We start from the raw sequence: 12,328 nt of genomic DNA on the forward strand, positions 1-12,328 counted from the left end.
AGACCTTAATATGGCTACCACAAATAGAGGAATTCCTGGATCCAAAGCATCTCCCTTCAACTAAGCAACACCAAACTTCAAGCTCCTTCAAGAAAGCACCAAAGAAAACACTCTTTACACTCTCACACACTCAAAATGATAGAAAGCACGAATTAGGACTTTACTGGCCGGAGGGAACGACGAGGGAGGCCTTAATGAAACATTAAGGCCTTTAAATAGGATATAAATCCCTGAAAATTTGGGTTTCATTTCTGCCAGCCTAATTGTCGAGTTGAGGCCTCCCAACTCATCGAGTAGGTCACTTAAACTATGCGTCCCTTTGATGTGTTATGAGCATTCTAACACCCCTAAGTGTACATGCAACCGTAGAAAACCTTGGATCTATGTTTGTCTAAAAGACATGCAAAATATGATTTCCAAGGTTCATAATCCTATCTAGCATACATGGGGAACTTTTAACATAAAAGATGGCTAGAATTACATACCTTGTAGTTGGTTTGATTCCTTGAAAAACTTGAGAGCCTAGCACCCCAAGTGTGATGCCTCAAATGTTTCACACAACACCAAATGCTTTGGAATAACTTTGAGAGAATGTATAACACTTGCAAAAATCGACTTGCCGTCTCTTATGCTTCTAGTGGCCGACTTTGGATGATATCATGTTCCTTTTATAGTGTGTCACATCTAGGGTTACACCATGTAAACCCTAATGTGACATGACTCTTCATTTCCATGACCCATGGGGTTGTAACTCCCATGGAGCATCCCTGGAGCATCCTATGGGTTTTAACCCAACTTGATAATCCATGGAGCATTAGCCCACTATACAAGTTATGGATGATTTACATAATCAACCCACATATTTAATTCATCATCTTTTGATCACTTAATTAATTCCAAATTAATTTTTGATTAATACTAATTAAATAATACTATTAATATATTAGAACTTATAATATATTAATAAACCACAAGTGTTATTTCTCTCATTTAGTCTATCCAAATGCATGATTCCATGCAACCCAAATGGACCATGTCGGGTCGGGTCAAGTACATACCAAATATAGTTATGGACTTAGACACCTTATCCAACAGTCTCCCACTTGGATAAGTCTAATAACTATAACTGCAAGTATGACTTCAGGAACTAATCAGCAATCGTAGCTCTTTCAAGGTCTCTCGTAACTGAGAAGATGATGTTACACCATTTAAGATAAGTGATCATATAATCCTCTGTTCTAGATATCAGTCGGACAAATACATGGAACAATGTCTTACTTATTGTCCAGCAGTTTGTTTCCCGATTTTTGATTTGTTTGCATAGAACTAAATTGAACACATCAATTCGGTTCTGACCGGTCCCGGTACATAGGTCAAAACAAAATCATCGAGGGGCCCAGATATCGCTTCTAATCCAAGAAGGAACAGATAAACTTCGACTCATATGCTTATTCTACTACTTTTTGAATCACACACAAAAGTATGTTTTATAACATCGAGTTACCAATGCGGTTTTCATACGATCAATGCATAACCAACTCATAGGCAATAAGTCATATCTCTAGGTTTGAAGACTTATATGATATTACCGTCTCACGATCACGCGAGATAAAGTCCATGAAGTGATATCAGTGAGCGTGGGTTGAATCCAATACTCATAACTTATAAGCACTCATGAGTGTTGTAGCCATGTCCAGCAACTTAGACCTCTGCAACCAACTCATGACAGTCTTGATTTATACCTACTTCCAACATATGACCGACTGTGGAGAATTTGAATAATATGATATACTAAACATAATTATTCTAGAAGTCAAAACCTGCAAAAGAAATATAGTAAACGATTGACAAAAGATAGTAACACTTTACTCATAAATAAACACAACTTTTATTCATCATCAAATGTCAATTACACTTTACAAATTTCAAAATTATCTAACTACTAAAACTAATATCATCCTTCAGCCCTATGCTCTGAGCATGTTGAAGATGCTTAACCCGACTCAGTCCATTCGTGAGGGGATCTGTTGGGTTCTCATCCTATGATATCCTCTTTGCCACGAGGAGTCCTTCTTCTATTCGATGTTTGATGAAATGGTATTTTCTGTCGATCTGTCTGGATCTCCCGTGATCCCTTGGTTCCTTGGCTAAGGCAATTGCACTTTCACTATCATAGAAAATTTCCACTGGTTCCTTTATAGCTGGTACAACTCCAAGGTCTCCAATGAAGTTCATTTCCAAGTGATTGCTCCTCCGTTTAAGGTAAAGACCCAGCTTGACTGAGAGCGGAAATTATCCCTATCAGTCTGAAAGCTAGCATCACTATACCCTATAACTCTCAATTCATCACTAACACCGAGGGTAAGGACCCAGTCCTTAGTCCTCCGTAGGTACTTGAGGATATTCTTTACCGTAGTCCAGTGAGCCTTGCCAGGGTTCCCCTGATATCTGCTGACCATGCTCAAAGCAAAGGCTACATCAGGTCGAGTACAGGTCATAGCATACATGATCGAACCTACTGCAGAAGCATAAGGTACTCGACTCATTTCTGCTATCTCGGCCTCAGTACGCGGGCTTTAAGTTTTACTCAGTCTGGCGTTACTCTGGATGGGTAAGTCTCCTCTCTTGGAGTCCTGCATGCTGAATCTTTTCAGCACCTTCTCCAAGTAAGTACTCTGACTAAGTCCAATTAGTCTTTTACTCAGGTCTCTCATAATCCTTATCCCTAGAATATAGACAGCTTCTCCTAGGTCTTTCATAGAGAAAGACTTCCCAAGCCAGGACTTCACTTCCTGCAGGGTTGGGATGTCATTTCCTATGAGTAGTATGTCATCCACATACAAGACCAAAAAACTGACTGTACTCCCACTAGCCTTGACAGAGACACAAGATTCATCTTCACTCCTTGAAAAGCCAAATTCTTTGACATTTAAAGATTCCATCTTCGAGGTGCCTGTTTCAATCCATAAATGGATTTCTCGAGTCTACACACTCTATTAGGGTACTCTGTACTGACAGAACCCTCTGGCTGACTCATGTAAACATGCTCAGCCAAACTTCCATTAAGGAAGGTGGTTTTGACATACATTTGCCATATTTCATAATCATGAAATGCAGCGATGGCTAACAGGACCCTAATGGACTTAATCTTTGCTACTGGTGAAAAGGTCTCATCATAATCAACTCCCGGAGTTTGAGAAAAGCCCTTTGCAACCAATCGCACCTTATATGTGTGTACATTACCATCCATGTCGGTCTTCTTCTTGAAGATCCATTTGCACCCAACTGTCTTACGACCTGGTACATTGTCAACCAAGTTCAAAACTTGATTGTCATACATGGACTGTATCTCGCTGTCCATTGCCTCTTTCCATTTGGTAGACTCGGGGCCCGCCATGGCTTCCACGTAACTATTAGGTTCATCTAGACTTACCAATGTCTCATCACTGATAAGTCTCTCACCTTCCGCAGTAATATGGAACCCATAATAATGCTCAGGTGCATTCCTAACTGATAACGTCTATTTTATACATATAATTATGATGTTTTCTTATTATTTTATAATATGTTTTTATGTTATTTAGAACTAAAAGATACTTAACATGCTTTGAAAGATTCAATTACAATTAAAATGGGAGCTGGAATGCAAAAGGAAGAGAATGGAGCTGAAAAGATGCAAAAAGGATATTATTGTCAGATTGACCCCTCTTCAGTGTTTCGGGTATATCTGATGAGCCATAAGTCCAATTGACTAGATTCAAAATGTTCTGAAAACTAGACGAAATGTCCTACGACGTATGTGAGAGGGCCTTTTTGCTAATTCCGCATTTATCTTATCCAAAATATCCCTTGAATATGAAGCATAAAAGCTGGATGGAACTTCCCTCCAAGTTACTTATTCCCTAAGTACCACTTACCCTATTTTTATTTGCTTAATCACTAAGCCACCATTAGTTTCCTTATTCCAATCCAAATCTAATATTCCATATTAATTCCATCTCCCTTCAACTATAAATATCCCATATCATTCCACCATTTTCATAATCTACGATATTCCACTTCGACTTGTGCAACAAGAAAACTTCATAGTTGTCGTTTTTGAGAGGATCTAAGGCCTTTTGAGTGATTCTTGTGAGTTTTGATCTCAAGGAAGAAGGAAGAGCATAGAAGGATCAAGAGGGGACTGAAGGATTCGAGTTTGGTTCATCATTTTCAGTCTTTGGATGGTATACAGTCTGAACCTTGCTCATTCATTTGTTAGATCCCTCTTTGAGGTGATTTAGGGCTTTTATAAGCCATTTTTGGTGGCCAACCATGTTTGCAAACATGGTTGGGGGTTTGGGCTTCTGTATCATGTCATTCTATGATCCACAAGTCAGATCTAGGTTGCTTTTTGCACCAAGGAAGGCACCATGCAACAAAAGAACCATTTTAGAGCCTTTTAAGCTCTAATGTCCCATCCATGCACGTAAAGTTTGTAACTTTACGTGCTAGATCGAGTTTAGGGGCCTGGATCTATCATTTGGTTAAGTGTTGTACATTAGAAATCGAAGTTCTTAGTAAGGAATGTGATAGACTCGGCGAGTCCATTTCCTGGACTCGGTGAGTCCAAGGGTTTTGGTCCCATATCAGTGAGGGTCATAAGGACCAGTTGAGTGTGGAAGGGTTTTGGGAGTCCCGGGGAGTGACCCAACGTTCTGGACTAAGCAAAGTGTTCTGGGAATTCATGGTACTCGGCGAGTGCATGAACGGACTCGGCGAGTCCAAGACAATCTTCATGGTACTCGGCGAGTTGTTCATCAACTTGGCGAGTCGAGGACAGAACGTGTTCATAAGAGGAAGAGTAACTCGACGAGTTTTTCATACAAATCGGCGAGTCAAGACAGGACATGAGTATCAGTTGATGATGAACTCGACGAGTTGTTCATACAACTCGGCGAGTCGGATGTGGATTCAGTCGGTGTTCATTTAGAAGGAAAACTCGTCGAATCATCACCTAACTCGACGAGTAGAGACGGGTATGAGGTCTGATGAAAGGATAGGGACTCGGCGAGTTGGCGAGCCAACTCGGCGAGTCAGGTCAACTGGAAGTTGACTTTGACTTTGACTTGGTCAAGGGGTAAAATGGTCATTTTACCCTAAGGGTAGATGTCAGTTTCTGGCTAAGTGTTTTTTGGGAATTATAGTCGGAGGATTTCCGGAGCAGCAGCGGCAACAGTCAGAGGATTCCCGTACAGTTCAGCAGCTATGAGGTGAGTCACCTTCCAGTAGGGGTGGGTCTAAGGCCACAATTTCGGCCCACCATTGAGGATTATTTAGAAGATAATTGTCTTTGTGATAATTTATCTTGGTCTGGTATGCGTTTGGTTATGAGTTATATCTGTATGATATGTTACATGATAGGGATAGTTTCCCTGACAGTGGTCCTTAGGACCAAGGGGTAGGTCAGTACCCGGATATGTCTGAATGTGTGTTTATATCTCGCTATTGTATGCTAGTTGTAGGGGGTGGAATAGTCCCCCAGTTACCGGTTGAAAGATACCGATGACGGTTACCGGTTGAAAGATACTGATGATGATTATCGGTTGAAAGATACCGATTGTATTGTATGGTATGTGGTGTGATGGGGGAACTCACTAAGCTTTGTGCTTACGGTTTCAGTTTTTGGTTTCAGGTACCTCTTCATCCAAGGGGAAAGAGCCGGCGGCGTAGCATGGCCTCACACATACTCACATTTGATTTCCACACGGTGTTTTCTGGGATTGTACTCTGATATGACATTTGTTCATGGTTGTGGGTTTCAAATATGATACTTGGTTTTGAGATGACGTGTTTATACAATATTTTCTAATGAATGTTTTATGAATTAATTAATCAAAAATGAAATTTTTGGGCTTGAATTTCGGGATGTTACACTTACCGTTAGTAGGCCTCATTCACGAAGCCGGTCTATAAGGGGGGGGGGTATAAGGTTACTGCCTATAAAATGGCAATTTAATGGGTGTCCACTCTCACCCACCGCTTCCTTGACTGGTGGAGGGTCGTTAGCCGAACGGGTAGGATAGGACCTTAATGCTCATTAAAAGTATAATGAAATTATAAAGTAACTATACTTTAATAATTCCCAATCTTAGTTACTTTAGGAAAATGTGAAAAAGGTGTTAACCAATGAAATTACACTTTGTACCATACCAAGTCGTTAGTGGAGCGCGTGTGGTTAACCGACACACTAACAAGGAACAGTAAGAGTGGCAAAGGGTAACTTAATTTTATCATAGATCGCTCGAGCGCGTGTGGTTAACCGGTACATCGATTAGGTGATAAAAGTTAAGGGTACCAAGTCAATTTGCATGGTTATTCACACCTTGTTTGTGATCCTTGGTATCCCAGTCACAAACTTGAGAGGGCATAATTGAGATTCAAACATGCCATTGAATGTTCAATGTATCTCAAAAGATCTAGGAATTTCAAATCCAATAAAACTTAATAATCTATTTCGTTTTTGTGGTGGAAATTGGTAAATTATCATTTACCTACCTTCAAATATTTTATAGCTTGGATTACGGCATCCCTCTTTCAACTATAAATGGTTTGTTAGGTCCTAGCCTTAATATTTCATTTGGGTGACTTATTAAGGACTCTTTATCTAATAAAATTTGTCTTTCTTTCTTTCAGATGTCTTCCAACACTACTACTGGCTCAAACCCTACAGGCTCCTTTTCCTTAATGAACTTGTGTGGGAAAGTCACTTTTGATGGTTCCAATTTCAATGAATGGATTAGGAACATCATAATGATTACTCGCTATGAGGGCAAAGAGTATGTCCTCGATAAGGAGCTACAGGTTATCGATGAGTCGACTGCTACTCCTGAGGAGATTGCTAAGTACACTACCCATGAGAAAGATGTCACTAAGGTGTCTTGCATCATGTTGGCCATAATGACAACAGAACTCCAGAAATCCTATGAAGATTTCTACCCTTTTGAGATGCACCAGGATCTGATGGATAAGTACCATCAGAGTGCTCGTCAGGAGAGGTATGAAATCATTTCCTCCATGATAACAACTAGGATGAAGGAGGGAGAGTCCCTCACCGGTCACTTGCAGAAATGTAAAGGTTCGTGGACCGGTTATTGAAGCTTAATGTGGACTTCCCTAAGGACATGGAGATTGATATCATTTTCCTTTCCTTACCTCCAAGTTATGATCAGTTTCGTATGACTTATTATATGAAAAAGGAGGAAGTCAGACTAACTAAGCTTCAAGGACTTTTAAGGACCGCTAAAAGTGGCCTTAAAAGTAAATCAGTTGTTACTCCTACTCCTACTACTGCTCCTATTTTGGCAATTGGGCAAGGAAAGGGGAAGAATAGGAAGACCCCTTCGAAGGGTACCAAGGGAAAGTCTCTTGATGGCTCCTCTTCAAGTGGAAGCAAGAAAGGTTCCATTCCTCCTTCTTCAAACCCGAAGGAAGCACAATGCTTCTACTGCCAGGAAAAGGGGCACTGGAAGCGAAGCTGCCCCAAATACTTGCAGGATGTAAAGGATGGGAAAGTTAAACACACCCATTCAGGTATTTACACTATATTGTCTAATAACTCATTGCGTACTAACTCTTGGGTGCTTGATATAGGTTGTGGTATTCACATTTGTACCGATTTGCAGGGCCTAAGAAGAAGTGAGAAAGTGGAGCACGGGAAGATAAACTTAATCATGGGGAATAGGAAAGCATCACATGTTACCAAGATAGGAGTTTATTCTTTAATTCTTAATAACGGGTTAATGTTAGATTTGAATAAATGTTGTTACTCGTCTGAAATAGCGAGAAATATTATTTCCTTTCATGGCTTGTACAAACAAGGGTTTACTTTTTCATTTGATAATGATAATGGTGCCATTAATGTTTATTACAATGATGTATTTTACTTTAAAGCATTACCTTGTGATGGCGTATATGAAGTTGTGAATGTTGTAGATAATCTAGGAAATAATGTGTTGTGTATGGATTCTTCAAATTGTTTAGACAAAGCATACTTGTGGCATTGTCGACTTGGACATGTTAACAAGAAGTGCATAGGCCAACTCCAAAAGGCTGGAGTTTTGGAATCATTTGACCTAAAGTCGGGTGATAGTTGCGACTCTTGTTTACTTGGAAAAATGAAAAAGTCACACTTCACTGGTACTTGTGAGAGGAGTGAGGGTTTGTTGGACCTCATACACACTGATGTTTGTGCACCCTTCAAAACTGCCACAAGGGATGCTAATCGCTATTATGTTACTTTTACTGATGATTATAGTAGATATGGATACATATATACTTAATCATGCATAAGTCAGAAACCTTTGAAAAGTTCAAAGAGTCTAAGAAGGAAGTGGAGAATCAATTGGGCAGGAACATCAAGATGCTCCGATCCGATCGGGGAGGAGAGTATCTTAGTATCGAGTTCCTTGACTATCTTAAGGAATGTGGGATTATCTCACAATTGACACCTCCCAGGACACCACAACTTAATGGTGTGGCTGAGAGGTGCAATCGAACCTTGTTGGATATGGTTCATTCCATGATGAGTCGAGCTTCGTTACCAATCTCATTCTAGGGGTATGTCTTAGAGATTGTTGCCCATGTCCTGAATCTAGTCCCTACTAAAAAGGTTTCCAAAACACCTCATGATATGTGGACTAGGAAAGTTCCCAATTTGGACCACATCATGATTTGGGGTTGCAAGGCCTTCGTGAGGTGTGAGTCTCATGATAAGCTCGAACCTCGAAGTGAGAGGTGTATTTTCATCGGCTACCCACAAAGATCCTTTGGTTACCTCTTTTACAGACACAATGAGAATGTGGTCTTTGTAGCTAGAAGAGGAGTCTTTCGTGAGAGAGAGTTCATAAGCCAAGGAAGCAGTGGGAGGCAAATTGACCTTGAAGAGCTTCAAGATTCAAGTGGTGAAGGAACCTCAAACACTAGCGACCAACCTGAGGAGGAAACTCATATTGAGCCGATAGATGAGTATGTTCCTCTTAGGTGTTCCGCTAGAGTTAGGAACACACATGAGTTTTAGTATGGTTATCACACCACTACTGAAGGTGATACATTTATCAGTGATATTACACTGATAAATTTGGATGAACCTAATAATTATAGGGAAGCCATGGCAGGCCCTGAGTCTACCAAATGGAAGGAGGCTATAGACAATGAGATTCAGTCCATGTATGACAATCAAGTTTGGAACTTGGTTGAAAATGTACTGGGTCGTAAGACAATTAGGTGCAAATGGATCTTCAAGAAGAAGACCGACATGGATGGGAAAGTACACACTTACAAAGCGCGACTGGTTACGAAGGGCTTTACTCAAACTCCTAGAGTTGACTATGAGACCTTCTCACTAGTAGCGAAGATTAAGTCTAGAGTTATGCTAGCCATAGCTGCATTTTATGATTATGAGATATGGAAATTGGATGTCAAAACCGCTTTCCTTAATGGAAAGTTCGTTGAGGATGTTTACATGGATCATCCAGAGGGTTTTGTCGATGCAAAGTACCCTAATAGGGTGTGTAAGCTCGAGAAATCCATTTATGGGTTGAACCAAGCATCTCGTAGATGGAATCTTTGTTTTGATGAGAAAGTCAAAGAGTTTGGCTTTTCGAGGAGCGAGGATGAGTCATGTGTATATGTTAGGGCTAGTGGGAGTATAGTTAGCTTTTTGGTGTTGTATGTGGATGACATACTACTCATAGGAAATGACATCCCAACCTTGCAGGAGATTAAGTCCTGGATTGGGAAGTGTTTCGCTATGAAGGACCTTAGGGAAGCTACTTATATCCTAGGGATAAGGATATTGAGAGACAAGAGTAAGAGACTAGTTGGACTTAGTCAAATTACTTACTTGGATAAGGTGCTGAAGAGGTTCAGTATGCAGGATTCCAAGAAAGGGGAATTACCGATCCAGAGTAACGCCAAACTGAGTAAGACTCAGAGTCCGAGTACATAGGCTGAGATAGCTGAGATGAGTCATGTACCATATGCTTCCGCTGTGGGCTCAATCATGTATGATATGACTTGTACTTTCCCTGATGTGGCCTTTTCCTTGAGCATGGTCAGTAGATATCAAGGGAACCTTAGCAAGGCTCACTGGACTGCGGTAAAGAACATTCTCAAGTATCTGCGAAGGACTAAGGACTGGGTCCTTACCCTTGGTGGCAATGATGACTTGAGAGTGGTATGGTATAGCGATGCTAGCTTTCAGACTGATAGGGATAATTTCCGCTCTCATTAAGGCTGGGTCTTTATCCTAAATGGAGGAGCAATTACTTGGAAAAGTTCCAAGCAGGAGACGGTAGCTGATTCAACTTGCGAATCAGAGTATATAGCAGCAAGTGAGGCAGCAAAGGAGGCGATATGGCTAAAGAACTTCATTGGAGACCTTGGAGTTGTACTAGCTATAAAAGAGACAATGGAAATTTTCTGTGACAGCGAAAGTGTGGTTGCTTTAGCTAAGGAACCAAGGGATCACGGGAGATCCAGACACATTGACAGAAAAATACCATTTCATTAGACATCGAATAGAAGAAGGACTCCTCATAGCAAAGAGGATATCATCAGATGAGAACCCAGCAGATCCTCTCACGAAGGGACTGAGTAGGGTTAAGCATTTACAACATGCGAGGCGCATCGGGCTGAAGGATGATATTAGTTTTAATAATTAGATAGGTTTTGAAACTTGTAAAATGTAATTGACATTTGATGGTTAAATAAAAGCTGTTATTTATTTATGAGTAAAGTGTTACTATCTTATGTTAATCGTTTACTATTGTTTCAATTTTGCATGTTTTGACTTCCATAATAATTATATTATTCAAACTCTCCACAGTCAGCCATACTTTGGAAGTAGGTATTGAATTAAGACTGTCATGAATTGGGTTTGTAGATTGTCTAAGGTGTATTAGACATAGCAATGGTTGCTGCAACATTCATGAGTGCTCATAAGGTCTGAGTATTGGCCTCAACCCACGCACATTTGTATCACTTCATGGAATTTATCTCGAGTGATCGTGAGATGATAATATCATATAAATCTTCAAACCTAGAGATATGAGTTGTTGACTATGAGTTGGTTATACATTGATTGTACGTAAATACATTGGTAACTTGATGTTATAAAACATGCTTTTGTCCATAATTCAACAAGTAGTTAGTACAAGCATATGAGTCGAAGTTTATCTGTTCCTTCTAGGATTAGAAGTGATATCTGGGCCCCTCGATGATTTTGTTTTGACCTATGTACTGGGCCCGGTCAAAACCTAATTGATGTGTTCAATTTAGTTCTATGTCAAACAAATCAATGATCGAGAAACAAATGTTGAACAATAGGTAAGACCATGTTCCATGTATTTGTCCGGCTGATATCTTAAGATCAGAGGATTATATGATCACTTATATTAAATGGCGTATCATCATCATCATCTCAATTTCGAGAGACTTTGAAAGAGCTACGATTGCTAGTTGGATCATGAAGTCATATCTGCAACTATAGTTATTAGACTTATCCAAGTGGGAGACTGTTGGATATAGTCTCTAAGTCCATAACTATATTTGGTATGTACTTGACCCGACCCGGCATGGTCCATTTGGGTTGCATGGCATTGCAACACTTCGATAGACAAAATGAGAAAAAGGACACTTAAGGTTTATTAATATATTATAAGTTCTAATGTATTAATAATATTATTTAATTAGTATTGGTCAAGAATTAATTTGGTGATCAAAAGGAGACTAATTAAATATATGGGGTTGATTGTGTAAATCATCTATTCTTATATAGTGGGCTAATGATCCATGGTTTATGGAGTTGGGCTAAAACCCATAAGGTGCTCCATGGATAGTCCATGGGGTTATAAACCCATGGATCATGGGAAATGAAAAGCCATGTCAATTAGGGTTTGCATGTGGTAACCCTACTTGTGACACGACTATAAAAGGACCCCGTATGCTTCCAAAATCAGCACTAAGAATAAGAAGAAGAGGGCAAGCCAATTTTATGTTATAGTGAACTTCTCTCAAGTTATTCCAAGTGTTGTGGTGTTGTGTGAAGCATTTGAGGCATCACATTTGGGGTTCTAGGCTCACAAAGTCATCAAGGAATCCAAGCTACTAAAAGGTATGTTATTCTACTTGATTTTGTATTACAATTTCCCTATAGCATGCTATTTATGATGTAAACCTTGCAAAATCAAATTTGCATGTATATTAGAGAAAACATAGATCCAAGGTTTCTAGGGTTGCATGCACACCATAAGAGTGTTAGAATGCTCAAAACTCATCAATAAGCACA

This window comes from Lactuca sativa, chromosome 3 (assembly GCF_002870075.4).
Source record: "Lactuca sativa cultivar Salinas chromosome 3, Lsat_Salinas_v11, whole genome shotgun sequence".
Classification (NCBI taxonomy): domain Eukaryota; kingdom Viridiplantae; phylum Streptophyta; class Magnoliopsida; order Asterales; family Asteraceae; genus Lactuca; species Lactuca sativa.